The 16,822-nt window shown below is 42.5% G+C and overlaps 1 protein-coding gene across 6 annotated transcripts in view; it reads left to right on the forward strand.

Moving 5' to 3' along the window:
* The first annotated feature begins 1,828 nt into the window (after positions 1-1,828).
* FNDC3B (fibronectin type III domain containing 3B) overlaps positions 1,829-16,822 on the forward strand; it is a 361,400-nt gene continuing 346,406 nt past the window's right edge. Inside the window, 1 exon segment of one of the 6 annotated variants that reach the window (NM_001132462.2) lies at positions 1,829-2,019. The gene's annotated coding sequence lies outside the window, so the exon portion shown is untranslated. 6 annotated transcript variants of the gene reach the window in all.

The raw sequence follows: 16,822 nt of genomic DNA on the forward strand, positions 1-16,822 counted from the left end.
GAGGATTGCTTGAGCTCAGGAGTCTGAGACCAGCCTGGGCAACAAAAAATAAATAAATAAATAAAAGATTAAAAAAAAATTATCCAGGCATGATGGCACACACTAGTAGTCCCAGCTACTTGGGAGGCTGAGGTGCGAGAATCCCTTGAGCCTAGGAGCTTGAAGATGCAGTGAGCTACGATCATGCTACTGCACTCTAGCCTCAGAAAAAAAAAAAAAAAGACTAACTTCAGAGCAATGTGAGAACTGACAAGGATTATAAGATTGTGGGGAAAAGAGGTATGAGACTGCAGGGAGGAAAGGAGGGAGTGGTTTTAGCCGGAGATCAAGGATGAGTAAATGATCTTAAATAGGGAAGAAGAAGTATGTTTCAGAGGGAAGGCACGTACAAAGGGACACAGGTACCTTCTGGAGCCATGAGTGATCAGCTGGGCTGAAGGCATGGCAACTGAGGAAGCCAAAGAGTCTGGAGCCAGAGAAGGCATTTGGACTCAAATGGGATCTATTGGACTGTACCCTATTGGCACTAAGGGCACTAAGGAACTACTGCCTCCCCCCGCCCCGCCCCCGCTTCTCATGCAGGACTATGACCTAGAATTGGAGTTATGTTATAGAAAGATGGCTTCAAGTTTCCCTTTGAGGAGCTCCACAGTAAATAAGCCATTTAGGAGAGAGGTCCCCATTCCTCCGGACTCACCATTGCCTCCAAAAAAAAAAAAAAAAAAGGCAAAAATCTCTCAAAAATAATGGTAAATGAACAAGGGAAGGAAGGAGCTATTTCTCAGTGTTCTTTAGACTTTAATAGAGTATTATGTACTGCTATTATTATTTTTTAGGTTAACAAAAGTAATACATTGTCTCTAGTGACTCCCTGAATGCTCCTTTGTAGCTTAATAGTTGAGGCTGAATGTAGTTATTCAGAATACCTGGACAGCTATGGATGGAACGGGCCTCTCTAGGCTAACTTTTGCTCTCTTGTCTCCTGAATAATTTGAGGGGTGGCATGGGATGCAGTCTGTTAACCTCTTAGAGCCTGTACAACAGAAATACATTACATTTGACTTAATATAAACTCAACAGTTATTTAATGAGTCCTATTGTGGTCCTTGCACTGTGCTATATTTTACAGATATAAAGATAAAAGTAAGAAACAGTCTTTGTCCCTGAGAAACGCATTGTGAAATAACGCTGGGTGAGTTGGCTCACGCCTGTAATCTCAACACTTTGGGAGGCCAAGGAGGGAGATCACTTGAGCTCCAGAGTTCCAGACCAGCCTGGGCAACCTATTGAGACCCCCCTCTCTTCCAAAAAAGGAAAAAAAAAAGAGTGCGGTGGCTCATGCCTGCCCCGCGCCTGCAGTCCCCAAAACAAACAACAACAACAAACAAAAAGAAGAAAGAGGAAATAGAGATTTTAACTTAAGTATAATACAATTTGCTCATACTATGTTAGCTGTATGAACAAAATGCTGTGGGAAATATGGGAGTAATATAGCTCACAAGGTTGCTGTGGGGGTTAACAACAACAAAAAGGGAAATAAATGTGTAAATGAAAAAAAAAGTCAGTCTTAGGCTTAATTATCACTGAGTAAACATTGCCTTTATATTACTTTGGCGATCTGCAGAACGCGCAGACCTCGCCGTTCAGGAGTAGTTAGTTCCCTAAGCCTCAGGTTTCTTTAGTCTGGCTGAACCAAAAGGAGTTTCTGCTTAGCTAGGCAGGGTCGGGGGACAACAGCTTCTGCGAGTCTGCGATTGTGGCGGCAGGTATACTCGGCGGTTTACGGTAGTGGGCGGGCCCCAAATCCCCATGTGGTCCCGACATCATTGACATGGCGGAATCCCCCATCAAACCCTCCTGGTAGTTATTTGAGCGGCGGCGGCGGCGGCTGGAGGAGGAGAGCGGCGGCGGCGGGAGCAGCGAAGGGGGCGGCAGGGATCCTCCAGGCTGCCGGCTGGGAAGGCGTGGGCGACCCGGTGTGTGGCGCGCCCGGAGCCCCGCGTTTCAGCCCTAGGGAAGGTAAGGCGTGCAAGAGCCGGGGACTGGAGGAGACCGGGACCCCGCGCGCGATCCCCGGGTCCCGGTGCACTGGAAAGCCCCGGCCTGACGCCGAGTCCGCCAAAGTGCGTCCCTGTCCCGGGAGCGCCCTGGGCTTCCCGGCAAAAACTTGGCGCCGGAGTGCTGGGGCGCCCCGCGCTCGCCTGGGCACCCCGGGAACACGGGACCCGGGAGGGGGCGGCCCCCGCCTTGCTGGGCTGGGGTCCCCCGCCTGTGCCGCCTGCCTCAGGGTTTGGAGGAGTGAAAGAAACGGGTAGATTCCTCTTAAAAAAAAAATTGGGCAGTGGCTCGCGGCCTCCCCCCACCCCCCGGCTTCCCAGCAGATTTTGTCCGAGGAATCCGCTCCCCCTCCCGGAATCTCCGCGGCAGGAACGCTGCCCAGGAGGGGGAGGGCGGGCGGCGAGGCCGAGGAATCTTCGACGTGTCACTTTCTGAGGCTGTAGATTTCCATATGGTGGAGGGAAGAGGGCGGGTGTGCGAAGTGGGGCTGGAAGTTGGGGCCGCCTCTCCGCGCCGGCGGGGGCGGTCGGGGGCCTCGAACCCGGGGATGCTCGCGGGGAGGGTCCCGAGCCCGCGCCGGCCTGGCCCCCCCGCCCCCGGCTGGGCCTCTCCGGGACACTCCCCGCCCCGCTGCTGGCCACCTCCGAGCGCGCCACGTCCTCCTCCCCGTCCTGCCCCCCGGGCTCCCCCCGGGCTGGGGGCGGTAACCGGCGGCCGCGGCCGGACTTGGCGAGCCGGCGGCTGGAAGCTCGGGCGGGGGAGTGGGGCGCGGCGGGAAGGAGCGGGCGACCCGGTGTGTGGGCCAGCGGAGCTCCGGTCAGTCGGTCACCCCGAGGGGCGCCTCGGCCCGGGGTGGGGCGGGCGGGCGGAATCTGCGCCCCGAGGCGGCCAGGAGGGGCCGCGCGGACCGTCTGGTGCCCGCGGCTGGGCTGGGGCCGGCAGGCGTGGGAAGGGCCTGTCACTCTCGGCAGAAAGTGGGGCCTCGGGCTGTGCCCGCGAACTTTCCCAGAGGTCCGGGTCCCGGCGTCCCGTGGGAACCGGAGGACCCGGACCCGCCGTCTCGGGAGACTGGGTTGCGCCGCCCGGCGGCGCCTTTGGCTTGGAGGCTTCCAGGAGTGCGCGGTTGGAGTTGGAGCTTTTGGAATCTCAGCTCCCACCCTGCCATCCCAGACGAAGGGAAGCAATGGCATTTTATCCAGACGGTGCCGTTTGCAGACTTCCTTAAAAGTTATAACTTTTTATTTTCTTTTCTCCTCAACCCAGCATTTTATTTAAACAAAATTTAGAATTTGGCCGCAATGGGCCAACGCTGGGGCCAAAAATCCACAGGTTTCTCTCTCCATCCCTGCTGGTTTCTAGTCCCCCTCCCCCTCTTCCCTCCCAGGCTTAATCATATTTTGGAACGGGTGAGGTCTTTTGTTGGGTGGGCACCCCCTGATTGCTTGTCTGTTTATTTTTTAATGTGCAACTAATTTGATTTGAATTTCCTCCAGTTTCCAGGCCTTCCTAGGGAAAGCTAAGGGAGAGGGAATATGCTTTTTTAAAATCGTTTTCTTTCTTTCTTTCTCCTTCTCTCTCCTTCCTTCCTTCTTGCCTTCCTTCCTTCCTTCACTCCTCCTCCTCCTCCTCCTTCTTCTTCTTCTTTTTTTTTTTGTTTAATAAATGTGGCAGGAGGTGGGGCATTGGGAATGGGGAGGCACGGTGGTTGTGGGCAAAGAGTCAGAAGGAGCAGACAGACCCGGAAGAAAAGGAATCTGCTCTGGAATAACACTTTTTTTTTGAGGCCTCAGGCCTTGGGCAAAATTGCTTCGCTCTGTAATGATTTCTGCTGCCGGAGTTGCTCCTCCACCCCTAAGTTAAAGCTGTGACCCTGGGTGCCTGGGCAACGCCCCACAGTGGATAGCAGCCGGGAGCGCTGGTTTTGTGCCTTTTGTGGGGGCCCTTGGTTCCCCCTCATTGGAGGCTGACTCTGAAATTTACTGGATCAGTAAATTTCCTGGCTCCCTGGGAGCAGCTGTTAACGAGGATAAAGTCTCTGGGCATGTTTCTGGCCCTGCAAAAGGACCTCACCCATGAAGGTACAATTCTCACTTTGTTTAGATACCAGAGGGGCACCCACAGGCTGGCTGAGAATGAGGCATAGTTGATTAGTTGATTAAAAAAAAAATCAGTCATTACAAAATTGTTTTTAAACTCACACGTGCTTTTAAAGTGTTGTGGTTTAAATGACTTTAAGATTTAAAAAATTCATTTGTAAAGATAGCGTTCATTTAAAAGATGTTAAAACTGCAGGATCTCCTCATGAAATAGGAGGTTGTAGCTTCTAATTACAGTATATACAATTTCAGAAAGATATTCCGGTAATCTTTTAAGACAGACTTTATAAATAGCTCACATCAGACGATGGGTTATATTGGAAAGCCAGTCTTCTGGGGTTTCTTGAAGAATGCTTGGGATCTGTGAGGAAGCTCTAGGCTCTTGGAGGCTAGGTAGCAGTTCACTTAGTAGGAGTTTGTGCTCCTTTTGCTCAATATTTAACCTGGTAGCATTTGATTGATAAGTTCATTAGGAGCTAACTAGAAGAACTTCCCACACTTGTCAGTTTGGAAAATGAGGCCCGGGAAGGGAAAGTGACTTGTTGAGGGTCACCATTATAGATGAAAGTTTAATACAGGATTGTGTTAATAGCTCCTTTCTGGGATATCTGATGTGTACTAACCACTAATTCCTGTGCTTTTATACATTATCTCATTAAAATTCTGGTATTTTCGATTTAGGTTGTGTTATGCACACTTTAGAAACAAGGGCATTGAGATTTACAGAGATAGAGTAACTTGCATAAGATCACGTAGCTACCAATGGTGTCATCCAATGGAATTTTCTTCAGTGTTGGAAATGGTTCTGTCTGTGCTGTCCAGCATAGCAGCCACAAGGCACATATAACTGAGTCTTTGAAATGTAGCTAGTGGACTGAGGAACAACAGTTTAAGCTTTTTTTTTTTTTTTTGAAATGGAGTCTCGCTCTGTCGCCCAGGCTAGAGTGAGTGCAGTGGCGCAATCTCGGCTCACTGCAACCTCCGCCTAGCTGGTTGAGATGGATTCTCGCTCTGTAGCCCAGGCTGGAGTGCAGAGGTGCGGTCTCGGCTAACTGCAACCTCCGCCTCCCGGGTTCAAGCGATTCTCCTGCCTCAGCTTCCCGAGTAGCTGGGATTACAGGCGCTTGCCACCACGCCCAGCTAATTTTTTGTATTTTTTAGTAGAGACGGGTTTTCACCATGTTAGCCAGGCTGGTCACGAACTCCTGACTTCAGGTGATCCACCCGCCTCGGGCTCCCAGAGTGCTGGAATTACAGGCGTGAGCCACCACACCCAGCCTAAGTTTTATTTACTTGTAATTATTTTAAACTTAAATTTCCACTTATGGCTAGTGGTTACGATATTGGAGAGCAAAGTGTAGAACTTTTTGACTCCCAAATCTTTCACATGTAGCTTGGTCATATTGCTCTTTATTTTACTTTGAGACAGAGTCTCGCTCTGTTACCCCGGCTGGAGTGCAGTGGCATGATCACTGGCTCACTCACTGTAGCCTCCACCTCCCAGGCTGAAGTGATCCTCTCACCTTGGCCTCTCCAGTAGCTGGGACTACAGGTGTGCACGCCACCATGCCAGGCTATTTATTATTATTATTGTTTTTTTGTAGAGACAGGTCTCACTATGTTGTTCAGGCTGCATACTGCTCTTTAGATCTCTTAGTTCATTTTTCTTTCTTCTACGATATCAGAAGTTACATTCAGCCCTTAAATGGAATTTAAAGACTGAGTTAGCTATATAGCTCAACTTTGCTTTCACATGTAGAGTGGATAAAATATGCACATTATTTGTTAACTATTTGGTTTTAAAAACAATGCTTACATGTCATAGTTAAAACTGGTGGAAAAAACTTTAAATGATATCTTCTTTTTTGGTTTAATATAGGAATTGTACATAGGAATTGCTGAAAAAGCAGTCAGAGCTTGTTGGCTATTTTAGTGTAATAAAAGAGTACAAATAGGAAGCAATATGAAAAGTCACTAATAGAAAGTTGAAAAAAATGATCCTGTCATACCCATGTCCATCCGTTCATTGGACAGTTCTTTTCAGATGACTTCATAAGTATCAGTAAACCATTATTCACTTTTCCTTATGTAGCTGCAGAAGTAACTTGAAGAATTAAAATTACTCTTTTACTACACATTGGATTCATCCATGAATTGGGAAGAATATGTGTAAGATTAAAACAGTAAGAAAGATCTGTCCGATGGCAGATGTTCAAATCATTTTCTGATTAGTGGATTTAATTTAAATTCATTGAATTTTAGAGTTTCATTTGCTAAAAGGAATTTCAACAACTTTCTGATTTTGTATGGAATAGTGAAAATTCCAACTCATTTTTTTTTTGGTGTACTACCCTCAGGAAAAGGCAAATTGTAATGTAATCTCTTTTTACTAGGATTTTTAAGGGGCAACTGCCAGGTTCAGTATAAATATATCTGAATCTATTGTATCTTCCATAGTTATAGTACTGTCCAGGGATAATTGCAGTTCCTAGTCTTAACTCTAGACGTATCCTGAAGGGCCTATGTCTGTAAATTATCTTTAAATTGTTCTATGTTATTTTAGTGTTATGTGAATTACATTGCTTCCAGCTCTTTGAAAATCGTTAATTCAACTGCAGGTAAGGCGTCAGTTACTGAGACTGTTCAGATAACCGAAACATCCTGTTCATACCCATTCCTGACCAGTGGGACCACTGTACTATTTTCAAGGATAAGATACCACTGTACTATTTTCAGGATAAGAACCATGTTATAAATAGAAGTATAGTGTCCTAGTGAGTGTGACAAATATAGGAAACATGATTTAACCCATGACATATGGTTTGATTTGTAGGACATCCCCAAGTGCTTAATACAAATGAGAAATGTACTATAATCTTAAGGGATAAAGATGTTTAAATGATGGACATAGATTGAGGGCCACATCTGAGCATCAGTTTGAAATCAGAATATCTCCTCTGTCAAGGAGTGACTTTACTTTCTAGCTGGGTCCTTGATAAACTTTTGAATCTCTCTGAGTCTGGGTTTCCTCAGTTTAATATAAGGAGGAAAGATCTAACTTGTACCTTTTCAAATGGTTGTCACAAGGGATTAATGAGTCAGTGTATTGAAAAGTGTTTGGCAAAGCCTTATACAAACTCCATAGTTCATTATGTTCCAGAGTTTAAAACTGAGCTGGTGCTATAGTATTTCTTTGCACATTTTCAGAGACCTCCAAATTGTGCTTGGACAGTTTGAAAAATGATTTATTTTTCTCTTTGTGATCAGTAAATAAGGTCCAAGCTTTAGATGTTGTATTTTATTTTACCCCACTCCTAATGGAATAGGTGATTTGTGACCTCTCCAAAGTTGTACTATACATAAGTTGTCCCATATCTGTGTTTTTGGGAAGTTGGTCTGTAGCTGGGCTAGTGTTGGTGAAGTGGGCAGGCCAGGCTTGATTCAGGGCTGTTTTTGAGGTAGGGGGAAAAAGTGCAGTCTATTAGAGGAACTTTCAGTACTGAATGATAAAGGAATAAGGTTTTAGTCCTTGTATGTTACCTTAGTCTATTACTTGAGCTTTCAGCAATTACAGCTGAGAATGGAAAAGAATCATATTTTCAGTGTAGGGGAATCTTTGCAACCTACCTGCCTTTGCACTTTAGAAATCACAATTGCCTTTTCTTCATGTTAATGAGGTTAATCCATTAAGTGGGATTTTTATATGGTAAGACATTATTTTCAAGTAAATTAATTCTCACTCTTAAAGCTGTTGAGAATTCACTTAGGTGGTTGAGGAGAAGCTTTGTACTTTAGTTTACTGAGTGTCTTTATATATATATATATACACTTTGCCTTAAAATATATAGTATGGTTATGGCATTACGTGTTTTAAAGAGGGAGAGAATGCTTGAATTATTGTGGCTAGATAGGGGCAGGTAGACAAGCACAGGCCCAACTGGAAGGATGACTTGATGGTAGTTGAGCACTTTGCAAGGTACCTCCAGTGAGATGCCAGACCCTAGTAACAAGCTCACCTGGAGGGGAGTTTGTTTGTGGTGCAGGTTTAATGCCAAGGATCAGTTCTTGGAAACAGAAGGTATGTGGGGTGCCAATTGAAGATCAGGGGACAGAAATGTTTTCAAAACCACCAAGTATAAATCACATAAGATCAATAGATAGTCGTGATCAGCCATCTACATACAGATGAGGATGTTTGTCAGTTTGAAAATGGATCGATTGTTGAATTTTTCTTTGTTTCTCCCCAGTTAAGATATGCAAGTTTAGCATTCTGTAAGTGTTGGATCAGAATTTCTGATGCCCTTGGCACTACTCAGTGTCAGTTTAGACATTGGCTCCTAATTTTTTTTCTTTTTCTTTTTTAAGACACAGTGTTTCACTGTTGCTGGAGTGCAATGGCTCTATCATAGCTCACTATGGCTTCAAACTCCTGGGCTCAAGTGATCTTTCCACCTCAGCCTCCCGAGTAGGGCTATAGCTAGGACTATAGGTTCACGCCACCATGCCTGGCTAATGGTTTTTTTTTTTATTTTTATAGAGACAGGGTCTCCCTTTGTGGCTCAGGCTGGTCTCTAACTTCTGGCTTGAAGCAATCCCCCTGCTTCAGCCTCCCAAAGTGTTGGGATTATAGGTATGATCCACCTTGCCCGGCCCTGTTTTGTTTTTATAATATCGTTAAAATACCTCATCCGTTTCAAATAACCATTTTGCAGGGTGGTGGGGGATTTTTCTGAGATGGTGTTGAGTCACAGTTAGTGTTATTTGAGGTTCTAGTAAGTATCAAAGTGTGTCTTGTGTTAAATGATTCTATTTGAGCTTAAAATGTAATTTCATTTCAGTTACTTGTTTATTGACTCAGAATGCATTTATTGAGATCTAGACCAGGTTCTTTGTTAATGGAATATTCTACTCTGTTCTGATGTTTTTGGAATCTTGTATAGAGAACGGTATCTACCACCAAACTCCTAAGGCTGGATGGTGGTAAGTTCAATTCTTTGCTACCTTCTGAAATTTGAGAAATAGTAAAATTGGAGCACCTTCAGGCTGTGTTAGACTTTAAGGCTTCTGAATTATATTAGAATGTAAGGATACATCTTTGTTTTGACCCTGGAAAGAGTAGTAAAGATTTTCATAAAGGCCAACTAGTCATAAAACCTTACTTAAATTGACATGATCCTAACTCACAATTATGAAAAGCTTTCGGTTGAAATAATTGTGTAGAAAGTGATCTTTATACATGAACAAAGGTAGGATGTTTTAGAAATAATTGAAGATTCTAAGATCCCAGGAAATATAATGGTTTAATTTATTTTTAAGGGATTTAAGATTCCCCATAGCCTATGAAAGAGGGGTCTCTATTAAAAATAACTCCATTGTTCTAGATGTAGCTAATTAGGGATTTGCAATTATCCAGGCAAGGCTAGGGTAAAGTTTGGCTGCCTATTCTATATGAAAATGTTTTACTGTAAATATCAAGTTTAAATAGATCTTAAGAGGAATATTTACCTAATTAAAAGAACAAACCACTTTTAAGCACCTTGGGAAAATCAATTTACTTAAAAGCAGTGTAAAAATGCAGAATGCATTCACTGATGCTGGTCTGCTGGTGGTCTTTTCATAGAGATACAGGAGCCCCTGGAAAGTCAGTGCTCTCTGTGGATTGCCATGAAATAAATGTTGATTGACTCAATGCTATCATGTGAACTACGAACAGTTTACCAGCAATGGGTAGAACTATATTATTTGCTTGCAAAATATATCACAACAATAAGCACAATATCTGCCTCCCCCACCCCACTCCACTCTACCAATAGACTCCAACTATGCCTATTTATTGGTTTTGGAGTTTTTCTATCGACGTTTGTTTTGCTACTTGTTAACTTCTTTTGTCACGTGTAAGCATTCGATGGCAGATTGGTGAGAGCAGGTGTTAAAGGTTTAAGAACATCATTACTGCTTTTAGCTTCATTTCTTCTGCCTTTGTGTTTGGGCAGGATTGTGGAGAGTCCTGAGTTTAGTATTTAGATAAGCTAATTACACGTCCTTCTCCTCTACTTTTACTAAAGCAAGATCCTCCTGGGCAGCTTAGTTCCAGGTACTGTATGAACTTGCCAGTAATAAGAATAAGTTTCTTTTAAAAGATTTCTGGATATTTTACGTTTTATACTCAATTACTCAGATGCGAGGTTTTCTAGTATGTGACTACTTAGGGGTCAGATTTGACCAGTTTTTAACAGTACAAGTTGTACATATAGGATATTTAATGTATTTCTAGGATACTATGCTTCATTTTCTCTTAATATTTTAAAGGTTTTAAAAAACCCATTCTATACCTTCTATATCTTTTATTGTTTAAGTCATTCAATGGGAAAGAAAATAATAAAAGTCTTTAGATGCTGTTTCTGATTTTTCGATCATGGTTTTTTTAATCTCAAGAAAAATAATTCTGATTAAGAAATAGAGGTAAACATTATCCTGAAGTAGTGAATTAGAGAATACTTAAATATACTGAGCTGGAATCCTTGTGTATTGCTGTTGGGAATGTTAAATGATAAAGCTACTGTGGAAAACAGTTTTGTAGTTCATAAATATTTACACATAGAATTACTATATGATTCAGCAATTCCATTCCTATTCTTATACGCAAAAGAAAGCAGGGACTCAGGTACTTAAAAGCCAGTGTTTATAGCAGCAGTGTTTCTACCTAAAAGGTAGAAACAACCCATGTCCATCAACAGATGAATGGATAAACAAAATATGGTATTATATGTTGGAATATTTTGGTACAGTGGAATATTATTCAGCCATAAAAAAGAAGGCAATTCTAATACATGCCATAACATGAATGAATCTTGAAAACATTATGCTAAGTGAAATAAGCCGGACACAAAAAGATAAATATTGTATATATCCACTTGCATGAGATGACTAGGATAGGTAAATTCATAGAAACAAAAAGTAGAATAGAGATTACCAGGGCTTGGGGGAAGGGAAAATGGAGAGATAGTGTTTCATGGGTTTAGAATTTCTGTTTGGGATGATAAAAAGGTTCTGGAAATGAACAGTGGCGATGGTTGTACAACATTATGAATGTATGTAATGCCACTAAGTTGAATGCAGAAAATGGGAAATTTTTTGTTATGTATATTTTATGACAATTAAAAAATGCAAAAGTAAATATTGAAGATGTATCCTACACAGTCTCCATATGCCTCTTTACTCCCCCTTGGTCTGCTTCAGGCAGGTATATAGATAGTTATTTTTTCTTCATCTGTCTGTTGCAGTGTAAATGGAGATTTCCCTAGGCCATTTTTTGGAGATCAGAGAGTTTCCTTATTTTATTAACTGACTTAAATTTAAGAGGAAAATGTTTAAAAGTAGATCTCTGGAGGGGAAAAAAGGGCATTTTAATATTGAGATGAATCAGGGAGTTTATTAATATTCGCAGACCATGTAAGCACATGAAGATAATCTATCCTGAATAGCACAGCGAGTCAGAAATCCAGGAGTAGGTGTACAATCGGACCTGTCACATTTTCTAACCTTTAAACATTTTTTTTTTTTTTTTTGAGACAGAATTTCGCTCTTGTTGTCCAGGGTAGAGTGCAATGGTGCGATCTTGGCTCACCCTGACCTCTGCCTCCTGGGTTCAAGCGATTCTCCTTCCTCAGTCTCCCGAGTAGCTGAGATTACATGCATGCACCACCACCCCTGGCTAATTTTGTATATTTAGCAGAGATGGGGTTTTCTCCATGTTGGTCAGGCTGGTTTTGAACTCCCGACCTCAGGTGATCTGCTCGCCTCTACCTCCCAAAGTCCTGGGATTATAGGCATGAGCCACCGTGCCTGGCCTAACCTTTAAACATTTTATTCATTCTTGACATCATTAGTACTGTGGAAAAACTTTGATTTCTGTTTAAGAGAAATGGTGTAAGTCATCTCTTTACTCATGTTGGAAATGCATTAGGTGTTAGAATTCTTTAGTTCCTTAGACTGTAAAGCCAAGTTACAAAAGGGATAGAGTGAAAGAAAACACATAAATTCTGTTTTATTCATCTGAACTTGTTTCTGGCATCTAATGATTGCATAGTAGGTTCTGCTCCCTCTGTTTTTTCTTGTGAGGTATTTGATGTTGAGTGTAGTTGGATCATTTACCAAAAGATGGGCAAGATTTTCATTAAGTGATGGGATACCAAAGCCTAAACGTCAGATGAAAAGTGTGTGTACTCAAAATGTCAGATACAAATTCTAATGGAAAGATTTAAATTCAAATGCAAGTTAAGTTCTTAAGGAAAATTACATACCATTTGCTACCACAAAATGTTTACCATTCATTCCAGAACTCCTGGAAAACAGTGTCAAATTGCAAGGGTGTGATAGTAATGTGTATGTGTACTCTCTGTGGGTATATTTTCTTTTTTTTTTTTTTTTAAGATGGTGTCTCACTCTGTCACCCAGGCTGGAGTGCAGTGGCACGATCTTGGCTCACTGCAACCTCCGTCTCCCGGGTTCATGTGATTCTCCTGCCTCAGCCTCCGGAGCAGCTGGGATTACAGGCACGCGCCACCATGCCTGGCTAATTTTTGTGTTTTTGGTAGAGATGGGGTTTCACCATGTTGGCCAGGCTGGTCTCGAACTCCCAACCTCAGGGGATCCACTTGCCTCAGCCTCCCAAAGTGCTGGGATTACAGGCATAAGCCAACACGCCCGGCCTTTGTGGGTATATTTTCGTGTGTGTGTGTGTGTGTGTGTGTGTGTGTGTGTGTATATAGTGTATATATAGTATATATACTCTTTATATAGTGTGTGTGTATATATATTGCTGTATATATAAATGGCTTGATACAAATTCCACTCAATGAGCTTTTCATACCATAGCTGTCATTTTTGTGGCCTACTAATTTCTCTGGCGGTAGGGTCATTACTGATAATCAAAAGGTATTGAGAGTCATGGTCTCATATCCAGGAGTGATATGAAGAATTATTACATTGCGTTTAGAATGCTCTTAAATGATTTTGGCCTATTCAAAAGAAAATGATCTCCCCTTTTCTTTGCATATCCTTGTTATGTTCCAGAGCCATCATTTTAGATAACTTATCATTTTCTTTCTTTCTTTCTTTTTTTTTTTTTTTTTTGGCGTTTCGCCCTTGTTGCCCAGACTGGAGTGCAATAGCGCGATCTCGGCTCACCGCAACCTCCGCCTCCCAGTTTCAAGCAATTCTTCTGCCTCAGCCTCCCGAGTAGCTGGGATTACAGGCATGCACCATCATACCTGGCTAATTTTGTATTTTTTTTTTTTTTTTAGTAGAGACGGGGTTTCTCCTAACTTATCATTTTCTTAAATATCTTCTAGCACTTTATCTGTACTATTCAGAAGACTTGACTTTTTCATTGTTGTCTAATAGTCTCCTTGTCTCCCTTATTTGTGAGTAGGGATGATTTCTGATTTAACTTGGGGTCTTTTCATCGTGGGTACACAGTAAATGTTCATTTGATGGCTGGGTGGCTGGATCCCTAGTTTGAATGTGCCATTTAAACTTAGCACCTTTCAATAAGAATGATACAGTGGACTTTGGGGACTCAAGGGGAAAGGTTGGGAAGAGGGTGAGGGATAAAAGACTACAAATTGGGTTCAGTGTATACTGCCCAGGTGAGGGGTGCATCAAAATCTCATAAATCACCGCTAAAGAATCTACTGTCTTTGGAACATGGCCTGTATTTTAGGCATTTTTGTGTTTCCATGGTGTTCTTCAGTTTTTCCCTCAAAGTAGAGAACTAATAAATATTTAATTGAACAAATGAAGATGAAAGGCATGAGTCACCTGTAGTGCAAACCTAGCTTTTTATTCACTGCTATTTTAAAGAAATGAATGTTCTTCAGAGAATACATGACTTTTTTCATGTTTCTATTAGATTGTGAATTGATTTGGAAAATTCGAACAAAAAGCAGTATTTATGTTCCATGAAAATATGGGCCCTCAATTATGTACATTTTGTTTATTGGAGTCAGTTCAAATTATAAGTTAAGGGAATTATTTTTTAAAATAATGTAACTTTTCAGAGATTTGTGGTAGTTTTAAATGATCCTTTTTAAAAATAATCTTTGTCTTTTTTCTTTTTTTTTTTTTTGAGACAGGGTCTGGCTCTGCTGCCCAGGCTGGGGTGCAGTGGCATGATCTCTGCTTACTGCAGCCTCCACCTCCTGGGCTCAAGTGATCCTTCCACTTCAGCCTCCTGCGTGAATGCCACTATGCCCAGATAATTTTTGTGGTGTTTTTTTTTTTTTTTTTTTTGGTAGAGATGAGGTCTTGCCATGTTACCCAGGCTGGTCTGGAAGTCCTGGGCTCAAGCGATCCACCCACCTTGGCGTCCCTAAGTGCTGGGATTACAGGTATGAGCCACGCCTGGCCTTAAATGATCCTTTTATAAGTGAAATTCTAGAAAGGACATATTAAGGGACAGAAACCCTCTCTTCCCCCAAATGCGCCTTGCTGAGCTGTTGGGGGCCCGGCTGAAAGAGTTGATTCTGGCCAAGTGTTGGTTAGTGCTAAACTAAGCCATGGAGAAAGGGTCAAAGAGCATGCCTTGGAAAGAACTTGAGGAGAATGACCTCAGCTATTTGCAGGGGGAGTTAAAGACTGTTAAGAGAGGAATCTCCTGGGACATTATAGGGCTGTGGTGTGTTTGGAGAGGGGCGGTGCCTGTGAGGCTCTTGTTCTTTAGATCTGGGGTGGGATCTGGAAATCCTTATCAAGTGTTTCAGGTGAATTATATGATCAGATAAGTTTGGGGAACTCGGAGTTGGGGAGTTGGCCCTCTTGGTAATCTGTCCCTGTAAGGTTTTCAATCTAATGGCTGGAAAGAGGTGAGAATAGTGCTTAGATTAAAGGACTCCAGTTAGGAGATAGGGCAAAATTGAAGGTTTTAATCATCGTATTCCTTGGAGTAAAATGATAGTCAGCTATTGGCAGTTTTATTTAGAAATGAGGACACTTTTGTGCAGTGTACTTCCAAACCCTCTGACCACAAGGCAGATGTAAAATACAGTAATAGTGGCCAACAATTTTCCAGCATTCACTACTTGCCAGGCATTTTCATGTAAATATGTATTCCATCCATATGTATATTCTGTGTGTGTCTGTGTGTATACATCCATTTATCTATATACAAACACACTTTCCTTAAAAAGTAATTCTGGAAGATATTCTGTTTTTCTGTAGGTGTTTCTAGTGTCCACAGCAGAAGCTGGTACATATTGAGTGCCCCCATAAGTGTTTATTGAGTGAATCAAAGATGAGAAGGCATACTCAAAAACATTAAAAACTTTTCTAAGGTCACCTAGAGTGATTTTAAAACTTTTTTCAACTGTATCACACTGCTTCTCAATAGTTCAAGTTAATTATCTTATTTGTATCTCTAGACTTGGTACAGTGTCTGTGTTCCCAGGTGGCTGAATACTAAGGCTAAATATTAGCTGAATGCCTTCCATGTGCTCAACCTGCCTATTGTCTAGAAAACTAAAATCTAGGCTGGGCAGAGTGGCTCACGCCCGTAATCCCAGCACTTTGGGAGGCCGAGGCAGGCAGATCACCCGAGGTCAGGAGTTTGAGACCTGCCTGACCAACATGGTGAAACCCCATCTCTACTAAAAATACAAAAATTAGCCAAGCGTGGTGGCGGGCGTCTGTAATCCCAGCTACTCGGGAGGCTGAGGCAGGAGAATCATTTGAACCCGGGAGGCGGAGGTTGTAGTGAGTCGAGACTGCGCCATTGCCCTGCACTCCAGCCTAGGTGACAGGGCAAAACTCCGTCTCAAAAAAAAAAAAAATCTTTTGAAACAATATTCTGGACATTTTCCAAGAGGGAGATTTTCCTAGATTGTTCTCTGTAGTAGCAACTTAAGCTTAGAATGAAAGAAACCAGAGGATAAAAGTATACTTCATAGAAAGTAATGTATAAGAAACGCAAGGGAGTGAATGGGAAAAATCCGAGGCAGTTGGTTAAGAAACAGTAGTGAAGTTTTACCTTATTTGGACACTTTAAACACTCTTATGAAAGGCAGTCCTTTTACTCATTGGTAAAACAGTTCTGTTCATCCGCAGTGCCTTTCATTTAAGTTAATAAGAGTAAGATGCTATACCTATAATTTGCACCTGGAAAAGCAAATCCTCCTATTCCTAATACTAACTGTTCTTCTCCTTTTAAGGTTAATACTTTTTGGTGGTTTGGATTGTACTGAAGGCAGCCACAGGGATGGGATGAGCAAAGGACTAGAGGGTGTCTATCTCTGAGAACTCAGAAAGCAGCTCCTGCAGTTAATTAAAGGTGACCTCAGGATTCAGAGGAACCTTGTGCTTTCCCAGACGGCCCAGGCTAAACCTGGGTAGCTGGCAACCCTAAATGCGTCCTTTGTTAGAAATCATGTAGGGCTCGACTCCATCTTTAGAAAGTGAGTTCACTGAAGGTGAGTTAAGGACAAGGCTCTGAAGAGCGGCCTGACTTGCTTTCTTTCCTTGTGTTTGTGGAGTGGTGTAGACAAAGACACTAAGTGAAGATGCAGCCCCCAAGGCTGTGTTGCCTAAAAACCGTTTCTGGCTTCTTCACAGGAATATTCCTCGTGGTCTAGAAGGAGCTATGTGCTTCTCTGGAGATTGTTTCCACAGAATGG

The sequence above is a fragment of the Pongo abelii genome, chromosome 2 (assembly GCF_028885655.2).
Source record: "Pongo abelii isolate AG06213 chromosome 2, NHGRI_mPonAbe1-v2.0_pri, whole genome shotgun sequence".
NCBI classification, from domain to species: Eukaryota; Metazoa; Chordata; class Mammalia; order Primates; family Hominidae; genus Pongo; species Pongo abelii.